The sequence below is a fragment of the Macaca fascicularis genome, chromosome 6, assembly GCF_037993035.2.
Source record: "Macaca fascicularis isolate 582-1 chromosome 6, T2T-MFA8v1.1".
Taxonomy (NCBI): Eukaryota; Metazoa; Chordata; class Mammalia; order Primates; family Cercopithecidae; genus Macaca; species Macaca fascicularis.
This window is the reverse complement of record NC_088380.1, coordinates 145,083,009-145,102,034: the sequence shown is the minus strand read 5'-3', so window position 1 is coordinate 145,102,034 and position 19,026 is coordinate 145,083,009.

Here is a 19,026-nt window from a genome sequence, read left to right as displayed (position 1 = left end):
GGGGCCCACTTGCCCCCTGGTTTCCTGGGCATCTGCAGTGGTTAGGCCATGGGCTAGAGGGACTATCCTGCTGGGTCCTCAGGTCCACTCCTACTTCTAAATTTGGGCTATTTAAATAGAGGAGGTCAGAGAGGATAGTTACAGAGAGTTGGAATCCATCCACTGCCCCACCTCCATTCTGAAGCCATGAGAGGAGGTGGAGAGAGCTCCTTTCACAGAAGGCCTCCTGTAGGCTGGAGAGGGGCAGAGAAGTGTTCTCAGTGGGAGCACCATTCACGCCTCTGTGATTTATTAAGAGCTACTATCTATCAAGCTGTGTGTGGGGTGCTTAGAGAATAGGAAAAAGTAATCTCAGGGAAGCTTAAATTCTACTAGCCCCAAAGCAAATTTCCTAAGCAGTCTACAGATGTTAGTAAAAGGGACTCCAGTGCTTGCAATTCAGACAGAGGAGAGTAAGTCAAGCAGATGATAATTCACCATCATTGTCTAAATTTTCCTCTTAGGGCTGCCCTTTCTCCAAGAGCCACTGGTTGTATCCCTGTTCCCCCACGAGGTTTTGCAGGGGTGAGGGAATTGTGCCATGTTCCTCCACTACCCAGAACTTGGTTCTGTCATCTCTGCATCTTCCCTGCCCCATGCCCTACAGTTATCTCAGGCATCCAAGCACTCCCTCCTTACAGTTGCTTCTGCAGTGATTCCAGAGAGACACATGAAAGCAATCTCCCCAGGAGCATATTTTACTGAACTCCTGTGCAGACAGGACAACAGTTATGGCAATGAGGTGCCATCATTTTTATTAATTTCCCTGTCCCCTCTGGCCGCAGAGCTGGGCCCAGCATCACGTTGCACGCCAGCCCAGGTAGGCCCAGCGGCACACAGAGGACTGTGACTCCATCTGCTGGCTTGACAGCAGCTCCAGATCAGAACCTTTGAATTCCTTGCAAGGCAGGCTCTGGCTCTGAACTAGAAGACCAAGAAGTCCTTTCATCATGATAAAGTAAAGATATTCAGCCATTTTGTCAAAGGCGATGACATCTACCCCTCCCACCTTAAACCCATAGACACAGATACAAATACACCAGGGAAACACTGAGCCAAGGATTATTGATCTCTCTGACATGAGGTGGGGAAGGCAGTCCAGCAGCCGCTGGCTGTGTTGAGCATAAGTATTGCTTTGGGGGCTATAATAGAGACCTTCATACAACAAGAGGACAGCTCCAAACCGAGGTGGGGGGATTAGAAAAACACTGATGAAATTAGCGTTTTCTTCTTTCCATCACACCCTTCACCTCTACTTACCTTCTTTATGGAAGAGGCTCCCTCTGTAGATTACTTAACTATTCCCCAGGGCCTGTGGTCCATGCAGAGTCATCTTTATCCTCAAGATTTCTTACTGCTCTTACTGAGCAAGGAAAGGATGAGGGCCCACTTTAGAGATGAGAACAATTAAGCTTCCTTGAAAGAAGACAGGAGAATGGTAATATTACCTACCTATACTCAGAAAATAACCACTCGGTTCCCGAAATCCCTTGTTTAATGACATTGTGTTATTTGGAAATTTCAGTAAGGCTCCAATATGCAGTATCCATGTCATATCAAAGTGAGGTGCCAGCAATGATGCAAATTTTCACAGGAAACAGTTGACAATCACTTATGGGACTCTCAAACTTTCACCCCATCAAGGAGAAAAGAAGTTGTTGGATATGAAGAGAATGTTTCTGAAAAGGATTTATTTGGTGCAAAGTATTGGTGTGCTATGGGTACCCACTCCAAAAGAAAGAGGATACCTGTGTTTCACTACAAACCTAATGAGAAGGGCTTTGAAGGGACTCCTTGGAGAGTTTGATATGTGTCTTCTCCTGCAGTTATCGGGGCAGAGTGGTCTAATTTCTGACTCCAGCCTGAAAAATGTAGAAGCCACCATATGTGCTAGCAGCTGCTTTGTGATGCTGGGATTTGTTCAGAGCTTGTGTGGGCAAAGAACCTGTTTCTCACAGACCCGAGGTGGGGCACATGTATAGGGGGATGCTTTAGAGAGCATTTTAGATCTTGACCAATAGGAATGTCAGAGGGCAAACAGGCCTGAGCAGAAGAGAAACTGGAAATGGACTGTTACATTATGAGGGGCCAGAGCGGGCAAAAGCAACTGACAGAGGGGAGTGCACTTGCCCAGGCCACTGGGAACTGCAGCAGCAGCAGTGTGTGTGTGTGTGTGTGTGTGTGTGTGTGCAGATCTCCGAAGAGAAGAGAAGAGAAGAGAAGCATCACAAAAGTGCTTTAGGAGGAAGCAAGATTTAAACATTGGCCACACTGGAAGGTGGGAGAGTGCAAAGCCAGCTTTGACATGAGACAAGCACCATATTTTCTGTCACCTCTTACTTTCTTGTGCTCTAATTCTGGAAGGATCAGAGATTTCAGAAGAGAAAGACTACACCCTTTCTTTTCACTTGCAGCAGGCCCTAGATAGGAAGGACAAATAGCAAATAGCTTAAGCTTCAAAAACCAAAAAGAAACATTGATAATACCCAGCTGAACTTTTTTTTTTTTTTTTTTTTTTGAGAAGGAGTCTTGCTCTGTCACCCAGGCTGGAGTGCAGCAGCGCCATCTCGGCTCACTGCAAGCTCTGCCTCCCGGGTTCATGCCATTCTCCTGTCTCAGCCTCCCGAGTAGCTGGGACTACAGGTGCCCGCCACCACACCCGGCTAATTTTTTGTATTTTTTTGAACATTTTAAGGGCCTAATTGAAATCATGCTGTACTGCATTCAGTGGCTATAAGGCTTCCTAACACCTCCAAGGGATCCTGAAAAGTATTTGTCCAGGAGCAGACTTAAGACCATCACTACAAAGCAGGTTTAAAGAAACAGTGGGGACAGGCGCGGTGGCTCACGCCCATAATCCCAACACTTTGGGAGGCCGATGTGGGCGTATTGCTTGAGGTCAGGAGTTGGAGACCAGCCTGGCCAACACAGCGAAATCCCGTCTCTACTGAAAAAAAAAATTAAAAAAATTAGCCGGGCATGGTGGCAGGCACCTGTAATCCCAGCTACTCAAGAGGCTGAGGCAGGAGAATCACTTGAACCCAAGAAGCGGAGATTGCAGTAAGCTGAGATCACGCCACTGCACTCCAGCCTGGGCGACAGAGCAAGACTCTGTCTTGAAAAACAAAAAAGAAAAGAAGAAACAGTGGGAGCTGAAAATAAAGTTTCTGTTATGATTATACCCCATCAGTCCTGCTTGTCATTGTTCCCGTTGCAGTTATAAAAGTGGTTCTTCAACCTTTATTTTAAAAATAATTAAAACACCGAAGGTCTCATAAGAAGAGGAGCTGTTGTCAGAGCTAACAGTTCTCCTTGGCTTAACAATGCTTCAATGTCCTTGTGGAAAATGAAGCTTTGAGCTCAGCCCACTTCTCCTCTTTCTTCTTCATTTCCTGAAGGCTTTCTCTTCCCTTCTCCTGTTACTCTGCAGTATTTTTTTTTTTTTGAGCCGGAGTCTCACTCTGTTGCCCAGGCCAGAGCACAGCAGCACGATCTTGGCTCACTGCAACCTCCGCCTCCCAGGTTCAAGGGATTCCCCTGCCTCAGCCTCCCCAGTGGCTGGGATTACAGGTGCGCGCCATCACATCCGGCTAATTTTTGTATTTTGAGTAGAGATGGGGTTTCACCATGTTGGCCAGGCTGATCTCGAACTCCTGACCTCAGATGATCTGCCTGCTTCGGCCTCTCAATACCTCCTCATTCTTTCCCTACAGTTGGGGGATGAGATACATACGCTCACACCCACATACAAAACACCATGCAAAGAAAATTCTATACCTGGATTCTAGCCCCTTAGAAATGTACAACTTAGGATAGTTAACATTAAACAGACAAGCATAAACATATAAACAATAGAAAAACAACATTAAACCAGTACATGAATGAACAGCAGGGCAACTTCATGATTGAGATGGCAAGCAGGCAGCCAGTCGATGAATGTTTACTGAACAGCTCCTAGGTGTCAGATGTTGGGCCAGGTTTTGGCAATAAAATTTGAACAAAACAGACACAGTCCCTGCATACATGGAGAATCAAAATACTAGAGAAGATAAATACTAAACAATTTTTTACTAAAAAGTAGCTTATAGGCTGGGCGCAGTGGCTTACGCCTGTAATCCCAGCACTTTGGAAGGCCGAGGTGGGCAGATCACCTGAGGTCAGCAGTTCGAGACCAATCTGCCCAACGTGGCAGAACAAAAATACAAAAATTAGCCGGGCGTGGTGGCAGGCGCCTCCAATCCCAGCTACTCAGGAGACTGAGGCAGGAGAATCACTTGAACCTGGAAAGCGGAGGCTGCAGTGAGCCAAGATCGCACCACTGCACTCCAGCCTGGGCGACAGAGTAAGACTCCATCTCAAAAAACAAAAAAAGGTATTATAGGTGTAGACAGTGCTGTGGAAGATAATATGCAGGACTGGTCTAGGCCTTAGGAGTCTAATCTATTCTGGGGGCTGGAGAAGCTTGCCTACACAAGTGACATTTATATTGGGACCTGAAGACTAAATAAGGTTAGACAAATGGCTGGTGGGGAGAAAGTGATCTAGGGACAAGTGAGGGCCTATGGAAGTACAGAAGCAACACTTTCAAGGACCTGAAAGAAGGCCCGTGTTGCTGCAGTGAATCTATCAAGGAGGGGTTGCTGATATAAGGAGGTTGAAGGGACCAGCAGGAAGCTGGGAGCTTTTTTTCTTTTTTAAGAGAAGGGATCTCACTATGTTGCCCAGGCTGGAGTGTGGTGGCTATTCACAGGCGCACCATCATTGCACACTACAGCCTCGAACTCCTGGGCTCAAGTGATCCTCTTCTCAGCACTACAGATGTGCACCACCACACCCAATTCTGGTTTTTTTTTTGTTTTTTTTTTTTTTTGAGACGGAGTTTCATTCTTGTCACCCAGGCTGGAGTGCAATGGCACCATCTTGGCTCACTGCAACCTCCGCCTCCCAGGTTCAAGCAATTCTCCTAACTCAGCCTCCCAAGTAGCTGAGATTACAGGCAAGTGCCACCACGCCAAGCTAATTTTTGTATTTTTAGTAGAGACGGGGTTTTACCACATTGGCCAGGCTCGAATTTCTGACCTCAGGTGATCTGCCCTCCTCAGCCTCCTAAAGTGCTGGGATTACAGGCGTGAGCCACCACGCCCGGCCTTTGGGGGATTTTAAATGTTAATTAAGAACAAGCAAGTAGGTCAGGAGCAGTGGTTCATGCCTGTAATCTCAGCACTTCGGGAGGCTGAGGTGGGCAGATCACCTGAGGTCAGGAGTTCGAGACCAGCCTGGCCAACATAGCGAAACCCCGTCTCTACTAAAAATACAAAAACTAGCTGGGCGTGGTGGCCAGCTCCTGTAGTCCCAGCTACTCTGGAGGCTGAGACAGGAGAATTGCTTGCACCTGGGAAGCAGAGGTTGCAGCAAGTCAAGATCAGTGCGTGAGCCACAGAGTGAGACTCCGTCTCCAAAAAAATCCAAGCAAGTGGAAAGTATAGAATCAAAGACTTGCAGGATGGGCAGTCACAGGATTTAAAGGTCATCTAGTCCTACCACCCAGATGATGCTAGTATCTCCTCTGCTCATTTTCCATCACCAGATGAATACAAATGGAGGCCAGAGAGGGGCTAGCATGAGGTCACAGCAGGCTGAGGTAAGGGAGTATCCATGCTGAGGCAGGAGGGTTCTGGGTTCCATTTCTCTGACCCGAGTATGAGTTTGAGCTGGTCTCTGGTCAAACTGCCTATTTGCGTGAGGACGCTCACAGGATCAGCCAAGGAAAAGCAGATAACAACCATTCGTGTTTATTAACCATAGCGTATTGGAAGGCTAATTGCTCTGAGCAGGTGTCGGGGAGGTCGATTTGTTCAAGAGGGCCTGGCTAGTTTGTATTCGTGACAGAGAAATCTATTGTTGAGAGCTGGGCAAGACAGCCTGTGAAGAAGCCAAAGAAGGGCAAAGCCAGCCTGACCAGCACCTAGAGGAGCTCTGGCCCATGGACTCTGATCAAGGGAATTTGTTCATCATTATCAGGGCAAATGCTTCTTCCTGCGCTGGCAGCAGGACAAACAGGCTACTCCTTGGTGATACAAACCAGTGAAATATTCATGATTATATGGCAGTAATGAACCTGGCCCCTTCCTCCCTTCATCTTCCTGATTCTCACTGTGTGGCAGGGCTGCGTGTGCTCAGAAAGAGTCCTGTGTCCATGTCATTATCATAATTAATCAACATTTAATAAGTGCCCCCCACACTATGAAAAGCCCTGTGGTGGCTCAGGATACAAGAAAGTGGTGGTCTCTGCACCTGAGAAGGTTCACAAATCTAAATAAAGTAGAAACATGCACCAAAAGGTAACCTATAACCAATACATGGCTGCAGTGACAGGAGTTTGGGATTTAAAAGGCCATCAAAAGGCCAGGCGCAGTGGCCCACACCTATAATCCCAGCACTTTGGGAAGCCAAGGCAGGAGGATCACTTGAGCCCAGGAGTTGGAGACCAGCCTGGGTGACAGAGTGAGGCTCTGTCTTTACAGAAAGAGAGCCAGGGTCTCACTCTGTCACCCAGGCTGCAGCATAGTGGCGCAATCTCTGCTCACTGCAGCCTCTGCCTCCCAGGTTCAAGCAATTCCCCTGCCTCAGCCTCCCAAGTAGCTGGGACTACAGGCGTGGCGCCATCACATCCAGCTTTTTTTTTTTTTTTTTTTTTTTGTATTTTCAGTAGAGATGGGATTTTGCCATGTTGGCCAGGTGGTCTCGAACTCCTGGCCTCAAGTGATCCACCTGCCTCAGCCTCCCAAAGTGCTGGGATTACAGGCATGAGCCACCACACCCAGCCTACAAAAAGTTTTTTTAATTAGCCAGCCATGGTAGTACATGCCTATAATCCTAACTACTTGGCAGGCTGAGGCAGGGGGATCACCTGAGCCCAGGAGGTTGAGGCTGCCGTGAACTGTGATCATGCTACCGCACTCCAGCCTGGGTGATAGAGTGAGACACTGTCTCTTAGAAACAAATAAAAGTAAAAGTAAAAAATAAGTGAAAAATAAAAAGACCATCAAAGACTACTGTAGAAGAACAAGACAGAGGCTAGAGTTTAAGGAAATTGGCCTCAGAGCAGCATGATGCAGGAAGGTACTTCAAGTAGACTAGAAAGAGATGCTTTGGGGCCAGGAATGAGAATGTTTGTAGGTCCTGGAACAAGGGGACCCAGGCCTTGATCCCTGGCATGGCAGCACCTGAGAAGGGAGCAAGACCCTAGAGAGGCCTGGCCTCATGATATAGCTAGGAGATAGGACCCCAGGCCATAGGATGAGGCAAGGATGAAGAGCAGGCTGTCAGTACCCGGGCCTGAAGTGATGGTGCGAATGATGAGACAACTCAAAGCTCCCTCCAATCTCATCCAAAATATAAGATCTTGGAACCATAATGGAAGCTTGAAGACAAGAAATAAGCTAGGTTAACTTTCTCACCAGTCAGATGGAATCAGAGCGTATAATTGGAGTTTACCTTTATTTAAGAATATAAATAAATGTGATACTTCCTACACACATGAATTTATAAACTGAGAGTCATACCTGCTGCAGTTGCTACAGTTCAGGCGTGAAAGGATGAGAACTAGATTAGAATGATTTCAGCGAGAAGACAAAGACATAAAAGTCTTAGTGATACACAGGAATAAAGAACAGAACTAGATTTGCCCAGAATCTACAGAAAATCCCAGGACACATTGAGAATGCACGAAGTTTCTCCTTGTTTCGGTCGCTCTCTGCCCGTAGGCATCCCTACAGGGGACTCAAGTCAATGCTTTATGAGTTAGTCTTGGCACCCATAAGTTATGATGAAATGCAACTTAAAAAAAGCTTTGTTCTCTCCCAAGGCTGCATGTTACTGCTCAGGTGGACAGGGTAATAATAAAAAAAAAAAAAAAAAACAAGAAAATTTAGTCACTGAGTTTCTACTTTGTGTTAGAAATGGTGAGGGCTAGCAATACCAAGATTACTAAAACTCTCTTCCTTCCCTTAACATGCTCATTATCTATTCAGAGGAATGGCCATTCCAGCAAATAATTAAATCCTCTGTGATATGTTGTGACAGAACTGTGGATAAGTTCTCTAGAAGCACAGAGGATCAAGTGACAAGCTCAAGAAGCCAGAGAAGGCTTTACAGAGAAGGTGAGATTTAAGTGGTGGGCTTTACAGGATGAATAGGAGCTCACCTTTTGTTTTGTTTTGTTTTGTTTTGTTTTGTTTTGTTTTGAGGCAGGGTCTCGCTTTGTTGCCAAGGCTGCAGTGGCATGATCTCAGCTCACTGTAAACTCTGCCTCCTGGGCTCAAGAAATCCTCCCACCTCAGCCTCCCGAGTAGCTGGGACTACAGGTGTGCACCACCATGCCCAACTAATTTTTTTATACATCTTTTGTAGAGATAAGGTTTCACCATGTTGCCCAGGCTGGTCTCAAACTCCTCACTTCAAGTGATCCTCCCGCCTTGGCCTCCCAAAGTGCTGGGATCACAGGCGTGAGCCACTGAGCCTGGCCCAACATTTGGATAAGAAAGAGAAGAGCATTCCAGAGAGTGAGAACAGTACACAAAAAGCATGAAGGCACAAAAAAAGGGTGAGCTTGCAGTGTGGAGGAGGGAGAGGAGGGGTGAAAAAGAAGTTGGCAGGAAACTTCTTCCAATATTTTCACAAGATTAATTAAATTACAAAGATCATATAAGTAATTCTGCAAATTCACAAGTTGTTAAGGAGCTATATCCAAGCCTCAGAATTTGGATTCACAGGGTAAGAGGGATTATCACAACAGAGGGAAACTCGATTGTATTCCATGAAAAAAAGATGTTTTGCCTAGAATTGGCCCTTACACTTTCTTTTCTTGAGATGGAGTCTCCCTATGTTGCCCAGACTGCACTAAAATTCCTGGGCTCAATCAATCCTCCTGCCTCAGCCTCCCCAGTAGCTGGAACTACAGGCACATACCACCACCACAGAGGGCTGGCTCCTGCCATTTTTCACCAAGGACAGCTAGCCCAGCTAGAAGGGGCAGCTGTTCACATATTCACCACCAATGGACTTCTGAGGTACACGAAAGGGAAGAAGTCACATGTTATCTGCCATATGGCCCTGTGCTGGAGACCCCACAAAGAGATAGTTTACACAGACCTTTACGTACCCTTAGAAAACCCACTAGCCTCCAGCAAAATCATTTTCTTCTCTTTTTTTCTCTTTCAGAGCTTCTCACCAAAAGCACTGGTAGGTTTTCCTTCCTCAATAATAGCCAGCCCCACAGCTTTCTTCATTTATCAAGTGAGCACCTTTCAGTGAAAACACTTTGGTTTAATATCCACATTGCAGGAGTCTGGATAAAGCCTGAGACCTTACAGGGGCACATCCATACTGCACAGCTTCAGCACGCCATCCCAGGTATCACATGTCTACATCCATACTGCACGCCATCCCAGGCATCACATGTCTACATCCATACTGCACGCCATCCCAGGCATCACATGTCTACATCCATACCGCACAGTTTCCAGCACACTGTCCCAGGAATCACACTCTTTTTTTTTTTGAGACAGGGTCTCACTCTGTCACCCAGGTGGGAGTACAGTGGCATGATCACAGCTCACTGCAGCCTCAACCTCCTGGGCTCAAGCAATTCTCCCACCCCACACTTCCAAATAGCTAGGACCACAGGTGTGCACCACCACACCCAGCTAACTTTTGTATTTTTTGTAGAGACAGGGTTTCAACTGAAACTCCTGAGCTCAAGCCATCCTCTGGCCTCAGCTTCCCAAAGTGCTGGGATTACAGGTGTGAGCTACCACACCCAACCTGGGATCACATCTCTTTTTTTTATTTTTATTTTTTATTTTTTTCAGACTGAGTCTCACTCTGTCGCCAGGCTGGAACGCAGTGGTGACATCTCAGCTCACTACAACCTCCACCTCCTGGGTTCAAGTGGTTCTCATGCCTTAGCCTCCCAAGTAGCTGGGATTATAGGCACACGCCACCACACCCAACTAATTTTTGTATTTTTAGTAGAGACGGGGTTTCACCATGTTGGCCAGGATGGTCTCGATCTCCTGACCTCATGATCTGCCCGCCTTGGCCTCCCAAAGTGGTAGGATCACAGGCGTGAGCTACCACACCCGGCTGGGATCACATCTCTTTAGGCCCTACTCTTTCCTGCCTTTGCCCCAAAGAGGCAGTGTGGAAGAGAGCTATCCTTGCTTACTAAGATCAGTATATCTTTAATCCGTGGCAACTTCATGTAAAATATGGAACAAGAAGAAAATAACCCCCAAACTCCAGAGGGTTTTTTCCTAATAATGTGCTTCAAGATTTATTGAAATGTCTGAATCTCATTTTCAGCACATTAAAGATCTGGATTGCAAATGTACAGGTTATGTATTTTGTGATGTGTTTCTGATAGAATTCAGGGATCAGGGAAGGAAAGATATTATTACTGATAGATTATTTGAGGGTGAAGGGAAGGTCTTAGGAAACTGACTTCAACTTAAAAAAAGAAAGGTAATTTGGTTTTAATCTTCAAATAAAAAGTGCATTTGATTTTGAAAAACAATCATCAAGATTCACATTTTTGTGTTTAACAACAACCTTGAAATTGGTCTGCCTCAGAGGACAGCATGATTCTAGGCTACCTTAGCATGAATGATTTATGACATTCATGAACTTGGCAACTACATCAGTTTTTCTAAACCTGGCACCCAACACCACCTGCATGTTAAGTGAAGATTTATGATTTATAAAACTCACCTCATTATGCAGAGGTACATGAATTGTCTTCTATCTGTAATCTATAACTCCCAAGACAGATAAGAAGGCAGCTATGTCACAGAATTTATGGCTCCTACCCACTAAAGCTGAAGTTTTGGAGAAAAACTACAGAAATAACTGGCCCCTTTGGAGAAAAATAGCTTTAGCTAACCATTACACCCCCAAATGATGAAATGGCTATAACCCACCATTATATCTTACATGAACAAAGAGGCTAACGGCGAAAGTCACTTTAATCACAGCACTGAACTATGCCTCCCTTTTGAATGCGGCGGTGATACACAGAACCTAAGTGACTTCTTGGAAATATCAAGCATTCTGTCAGTTTAATTTTTTCCCCCAGTTTGGTGTCTGAGACCTCTTGCTGAGATTTCTCATCAAGTGGCCCAGCCAGAGCCACAGACATGGACTTCAGGGAAGACAATTCAATACCTCGTTGTGTCTAATGGCTTCCTGCATACACCCCTAAAGTGAAGAAGATCACATGCTGATTTGAGTTCTGAAATGCAGCTTGTTTTCAGAGATATTTTAGAAATGCAGCCTCTCTCTCCCTATACCCTGAAAAAATAAAAAAATAAAAACTTGGAAGAACAGAGCATTCAGTGGAATAAACTTATGTATCTTATGGAATAAGATTATATAGCTAGCCATTAAAAATGACAAGTATATGGGACCGGGTTGACATGCAGAAATCTTTAGACAACAGTAAACAAAACAAGCAGAACATAAAATGATAGAAAAAAAAATGATGTTTCAATCCTAGAGATTTTCAATGGTATAAAGCTAAATGAAAAACAATAAAACCCTAAATAATTTATTGTCAAATTTCCCTACCAATAAGGAAATAGATATATACACATGGCTGCCGACCGCCCTGAATCTGAGAAGCACCCCATGCCTCCCTCTTCTGCAGAGCTCTCCAAAGAACATCCTACTCTCTCTGGCCTTTGAGAGTATAGAACACCAGCACTCAGATACCCAGGTCCACCGAGGAAAGCTGAAAATGTAAATGTCTTTACGTAGCAGGAGGAAAATCAATCAGAAAAAAGAAGGTAGGAAACCTACTTCCATATTTGATAACTAAATAAACCTTTTAGGGAGATTGTTCTTTGTTATTTACTTAGTAACCTGATTTCCAAAATGTGTCTAGGATTCTCCCAGTTCTGACTTTGGGCTCTAGTGCCAGTGTGGTCACTCTAACTCATGAAAATGATACTCCATTCACAAAATGGTGTCCTAGAACAAGAGGACAGTATCAATGAACAAGATTACACACCAGGAAAAGTGAAACCTCTTTGGCAACTGGGACTATATTCGAGAGCAGATAGATGCACAGATAGACCCCAGGGAAGAATTGCATTTGGGTTCAGGGACTCAGTTACCACTCCTCCTTAAGCGGCCTGCTGATACTTTACCACTCAAACACAGATGCTGTTCTCCAGGGCTCTGGGTGCTGGTCTGTCGGCCGCCTTTAATCCTGAGAGTGACTTCCCCAGTTCAGGCCAGGGATTCATGCTGTAATGGAATGAGAGAGAAGTGGGCCAGTACCATACACACATACACCAATGCACACACCCAACATAACCTAGGGCAGAGCAGACTTCCTTTGGGAAGTCACGTGAAGTTGCAGAGCACAGGCAGGATGGCCTCATCCATGGCTTCTGCCCATTGGCATGCTTAGAAACAGTTCATTGTGGCAGGGTGCAGTGGCTCATGCCTGTAATCCCAGCATTTTGGTAGGCTGAGACGGGTGGATCACCTGAGATTAGGAGTTCCAGACCAGCCTGGCCAACATGGTGACACCCTGTCTCTACTAAAAATACAAAAATTAGCTGGGCATGGTGACGCATGCCTGTAGTTCCAACTATTCAGAAGACTGAGGCACAAGAATTGTTTGAGCCTGGAAGGCAGAGGATACAGTGAGCTTTGGTTGTGCCATTGCACTCCAGCCTGGGCAACAGTGCAAGACTCTGTCTCAAAAAAAAAGAAAAGAAAAGAAAGAAACAGTTCATTCTTTTATGGAAGAGAGGTGTTCATGGGATGCTTATGCAAACAGATCCCCTTTTTCCCTGAAGAAATGGTCAAAGGGATCCTTCCAGGTAAACTGGCTTGCTTCAGGTCATGGCACACACACACACAAGCCCTCTCACCCAACCCCTCAACCACTAGTTGAATAAAACAAGCAATTGTCACTTAAACCAAAGGCCGGGCCTGTAAGCTAAACCAGTGACCCTTGTGACACCTTGGCACTTTTCTGGGCCTTTACTCTGCCCAATAAGGCTTTCCATATGGGATGATGTAATTCAAGCCACGCAGAGGAAGGCAGCAAGGGTGGTCTATACCAGAGATACTTTGGGGTATAGGAAAAAAGTATTTAAATCTATTTCTATTTTATCTCTTTCATTTTTGTTTTCTATTTTTATGTATTTGTAATAATAGCACTATATACACATACGTAGTTTATAAATACATGAACATCCACATAATAGGAGTATGTGCGCCAATATTTTTCTAATAGGGACATGTAATGAAAAAAATTAGAGACAAGAAGACACCACGGAGCTTGGGCTATTTCTAAAAAGACATGGTCCTTAATCTCCACCTCACCATCAGAATCTCCCTTTATTAAACATGCAGATTCCACAACCCATCTCAGACCTGAATGTCCAGAGGTAAGATACCAGTGCTCTGCATGCTTAAAGAACTGCCCAGTAATTCTGACTGCTACTGAAGTTTGGGTACCATTGCAGTAGAATTGGAGAAGCTAACATAAAAAAGGCTGAGCTATGAAAAAGGCAGAGTCAGTGCAGATGAGAACACCAGAAATCCATTTCTAAGAAGAAAACAGGTAACTGGCCGCTACAGCTCCTGATGGAGCCTAAGAAGTCCCTGTTCTTCCAGCATTCTGGCTGTATTGGTATTGAGACAATGGCTGTACTTTCCCAACTAGTCTTCCATTAAACTCTCATCTCCTAAGGAAATCTGGGTATTTCCACTCTTGACAGTTGAGGAACAGGAATGGGGAAACTGAGAAACTGTCTTGGTCAGCTCAGGCTGCTGCAACAAAATATCATAGACTGCATGGCTTAAACAACAGACAGTTCTTCCTTACACTTGCCGAGGCTGAAAGTCTGAGACGAGGGTGCCAGCATGGTGGGTTCTGGTGAGGGCTCTCTTCGTGGGGAAGGGGAGATCATCTCTCATGTTTCCTCTTGTAAAGGCACTAATTTCGGCCGGGCCCGTTGGCTCACGCCTGTAATCCCAGCACTTTGGGAGGCCGAGGCGGGTGGATCACGAGGTCAGGAGATCGAGACCATCCTGGCTAACACAGTGAAACGCTGTCTGTACTAAAAATACAAAAAATTAGCTGGGCATGGTGGTGGGCACCTATAGGCCCAGCTACTCGGGAGGCTGAGGTAGGAGAATGGTGTGAACCTGGGAGGCGGAGCTTGCAGTGAGCTGAGATTGAGCCACTGCACTCCAGCCTGGGTGACAGAGTGAGACTCCGTCTCAAAGAATAAATAAATAAATAAATAAATAAATAAAGGCACTAATTCCATCATGAGGGCCCATCTTCACGATTTAATCACCTCCCAAAGGCCCATTTCTAAATACAATCATATTGGGAATTAGGGATTCAACATATAAATTTGGGGGACATACACATTCAGTCTATAGCAGAAACCAACAGCTCCTTGCATAGAGAGAGCATATAATCTAAGAGAACTGAAAAGGCAACTGACGTAATTTCACTGATCATGTGCCTGAAAGGGTGAGGACAGGATAGGAGGAAGAGGGTGATGAGCCAGAGTTGTCTGTAAGCATTTGAAAAAGATCCTACACTGACCAAACATTTAACCTGAAGTCATGTGGGTGATTTCTAAAAAGCATAGCCAAGTTAAAAGAGGAGGTTGTAGAGCAGAAGCTGGAACAGTCTATGTGACCTTGGGCAATTCACTGATTCTCTCTGTCCTTTATCTAAGGTTCTTTCCAGGTTTCTAGAACCCAAGTTCAGGCTCAACTGCTAGTTCAGGATTTCTTCCACACTATATCATGCTGGTCAAGAATAAATTACTAATTTGGCCCTCTAAAGTAAAAAATCCAGAAAAGCCTCCTACATCTTTAAGAATTAAATATTAAATAGATCTTCATGAGGAGCAAATCTCTTGTTTTGTCAGCCCTCCTCTCCTCCCGATAGGAACTTCTTGCACAGGGCCTTGACCTATCCAAAAGCCAACTATTTCCCAAACCTGAATGAAAATCCAGAGTGAGTATAACTGACTGCTTTCTACCTTGAGCAATGAGACTACATTGTCACTGGAATGTAAATGTCCTGTCTAATCAAAGTGACATCTTATTTTGATTTATTGCTGCCTTACTTTTCTTTTAGGGTCATCCTGTATTTCTCTTTTCTCCTACCAGAAAGAGGGCAGGTTGGTGGGTTACTAGGCATTCACCATAGAATGAAACTTGCTAATTGTCACCACTTCTGTGGCCAGGGACATCACCTGCCATAATTCTTCCTACACTTTGCCGGGGCAAGCTCTGTTGAACCAGACTTGAGGGAAGCGACACTGTGTAATGCACTCCAATAGAGTGTAGCTAATGCCAAAAGAGGGAACTGTCTCCTGAAATCTGCCGCAGGTACATGAAAAATTCCAAGGAGAACAAAGGTGACAAATCCCTGCAGTATGCCACATTTTTATTTCCTGAAGATAGAAGGTGCCACAGCATGCTATTCATCTTTGGGGAAACTGAATAAAATGTATTCTGAGTCACCAGTTTAAAGAGACTTTACTTTAAAAATGTAAACTTGATCCTATGAGTTATAATACAGATTGAACTTTATAGTTGTCCTGGAACCTAAATAATTCTAAAAAAGGTTAAAGTATTTCTAACTTTTTAATTCTGTTGCCTAAAATAACTGCTATTAATAATGTATTAGGCCAGTATTATAAAATGCACCTTCTGGATATGTGAAAGTAGAGGTAAAAGATAACACCCAGCTTGGTTATGAGGCAGCAGAGCCTAGTGGTTAGTAGTGCAGGTTCTGGAGTAAGAGAGTTTGGCTTCAAATTCTAGCTTCGCCATTCAGTTGCTGTGTAACCACTCTAGGCCTCAGTTTCCACATCTGCAAAATGGGAATACCAATAATATTTACTTGAGACCATTGTTGTGAATATGCCAGTAAATAATGTATATGAAGCATTTGTGTGGCACTTAAAATGAATGCTCAACAACTATTGGTGATTACTATTCTAATGACAATTCCTATTAATGAATGAGGGTTATTTAAATACTTAAAAGGTGAAACTAGTTACCTGTCTTCAAATATGCTAAACAATCATGTCAGTTAGAATATTATTAAAAATATAGGCCAGGCGTTGTAGCTCACGCCTGTAATCTCAGCACTCTGGGAGGCTGAGCCAGGGGGATTGCTTGAGGCCAGGAGTTTGAGACCAGCCTAGGCAACACAGCAAGACCCTATCTCTATAAAAGAAAAAATAATTATACATATATAATTATTTCCTGAATAATATATATGTATGGTATACACAGGTATTGGACAGCCACCTGTTCTGTTTGGTAAACATTTATCCGCATGCAGATTATGCATTAGCTCCTTCCATTTCCCAATTTTGCACTGAGATGACAACAGAAATGAAATACAGCACTGTGCTGCAGAAGAATTATACCATTTAGCTATGGATATGTCCATTCTTGCTCATCTGAACCTTTATACGTTTTTAGATTCAGGTTCATTTCCTTGAGCCTTCAGGCTGTAGGCCATGTTAATTTGCAAAGCAGTCCAGTAGCCTGTCTTCCTGCTGAAGATATTATAAAGCTTGCGCTTTTAGTATCTAGCGCTACTACACCCCCCTTGTGGTGGTGGAGAGTATTTGCAAGGCGCCTGAGAAACCACCAGAAACAGCAAACACTGAATATACCCATAGGATCGTAATTTCCGACACCCTTAGATAACATTTGATTCCAGGATTCTTTTGTTTAACACTTCGTGGCTTTTTAACATATGGAACAAGAAGAAGGAAAGCAAACTCGTCGCTGGGCGCGGTGGCTCACACCTGTAATCCCAGCATTTTGGGAGGCCGAGGCAGGCGATCTCCTGAGGTCAGGAGTTCAAGACCAGCCTGGCCAACATGGTAAAACCCCATCTCTACTAAAAATACAAAAAAAAAAAAAAAAAAAAAAGGAAAGAAAAGAAACACTCTTAGGAGAACCAGTTAATAGAAGAGAGAAGTGAGAAGTATACAGTTACTCCAATTATTTCTACCTGCCCTTCTCCTCCCCGTCATGTACAACGTAAGAACATAATGTTTTTTATTGCGTTTCAATGTTCAATAGTATTTGTCACTCCTCTCTGTCTTCTTTTCTTCAGTATATTTTTTTAGAATCTAAATCTCTACAAACAGGAATCATGAGCCTGTAACTTGGATAGCCTTTAAGGAAGCCTGCCTTCTCATTTTTCTTCCTTTCCTTCCTTTCTCTCTCTCTCTCTTTTTTCTTTTCTTTTTTTTTTTTTTTTTTTGAGACGGAGTCTGGCTGTGTCACCTGGAGTGCAGTGGTGCAATCTCCACTCACTGCAACCTCCACCTCCTGGGTTCAGGCAATTCTCCTGCCTCAGCCTCCCGAGTAGCTGGGGTTACAGGCACCCACCACCACGCCTGGTTAATTTTTGTATTTTTAGTAGAGACGAGGATTTCACCATGTTGTTCAGGCTGGTCTCGGACTCCTGACCTCAGGTGACCCACCCACCTCAGCCTCCCAAAGTGCTGGGATTACAGGTGTGAGCCACCACACCCAGCCGCATCTTTCTTTCTTTTCTCTCTTTCTCCTTCTTTCCTTCCTTCTCTCCCTCCCTCCTTCCTTTCTCCTTTCTTTCTCTCTTTTTTTTTTTTTTTTAACGTCTCCCTGTGTCACCCAGACTGGAGTGAAATGACACGATCATAATCACGACTCACTGCAGCCTCGACCTCCCTTGGCTCAGGTGATTCTTCCACCTCAGCCTCCCGAGTAGCTGGTAGCTGGGACTACAGGTGCACCACCATGCCCGGCTAGTTTTTTGTAGAAATGGGGTTTTGCCATGTTGCCCAGGCTGCTCTCAAACTCCTGAACTCAAGTGATCCTCCCACTCCAGCCTCCCAAGTAGGTGGAACTACAGGTGCTGGCTACCATGCCCAGCTAATTAAGGAAAAAAAAAAAAAATGGCCGGGCGCAGTGGCTCACGCCTGTAATCCCAGCATGTGGGATGCCGAGGCGCGTGGATCCCTTGAGTTCAGGAGTTGGAGACCAGCCTGGGCAACATGGTGAAACCCCGTCTCTACCAAAAATACAAAAATTAGCCAGGCGTAGTGGCGCATGTCTGTAATCCCAGCTACTCGGGGGAGTGGGGTGCTGAGGCGGCAGTGGAATCACCTGAGCCCGGAAAGGTCGAGGCAGCAGTAAGCTGGGACTGCACCACTGCACTCCAGCCTGGGCAACAGAGGCTAAAGATGGGGTCTCACTCTGTTGCTCAAGCTGATCTTGAATTCCTGGGTTCAAGTGATCCTCCCACCTCGGCCTCCCAAAGTGCTGGGATTACAGGTGTGAGCCACCGCCCGGCCACCCCTGCCTTCTGAGAGAATTAAAAAACAAGAGAAATGAAGTGTTAAGTAACTAGTGAGGATAATATAATAATAGCTGACAGTTAAGAGTGTGTGGGAGGCTTTTTTAAATCTTTTAGAATCTGTATAATCTATAACCTATGTTACGTTAAACTTTATTTTCTTACTCCCACTGCCATCCCCCTCAGAATGTAAACTCTTCAGTTAGCTTCTTTCCCTCCCCAACCTTCTCCAACATTTCCTTCACAATTCCTCACCCAGGGGTGACTACTTAATATTACTGATCTTCCTGAAGAGATAGGGAGTCTGAAGCATTTCTCTTTTTTGAAAGAGGGCTTCCAGGACAAATTGCTTCATCTCCAAAATCAAGCTCAATCTGTCATCATCCATTCATTCGTGTTTTGCTTTTGCTGTATTCCCACCACCTAGAAGAGTGACTGACACGGTAGGCACGCCAGAACATATCTTTTGAATCAATTAATTCTCTTCTTAAAAATCTAAAACTGGGCTGGGCACGGTGGCTCACGCCTGTAATGCCAGCACTTTGGGAGGCCAAGGGGAGAAGATCACAAGG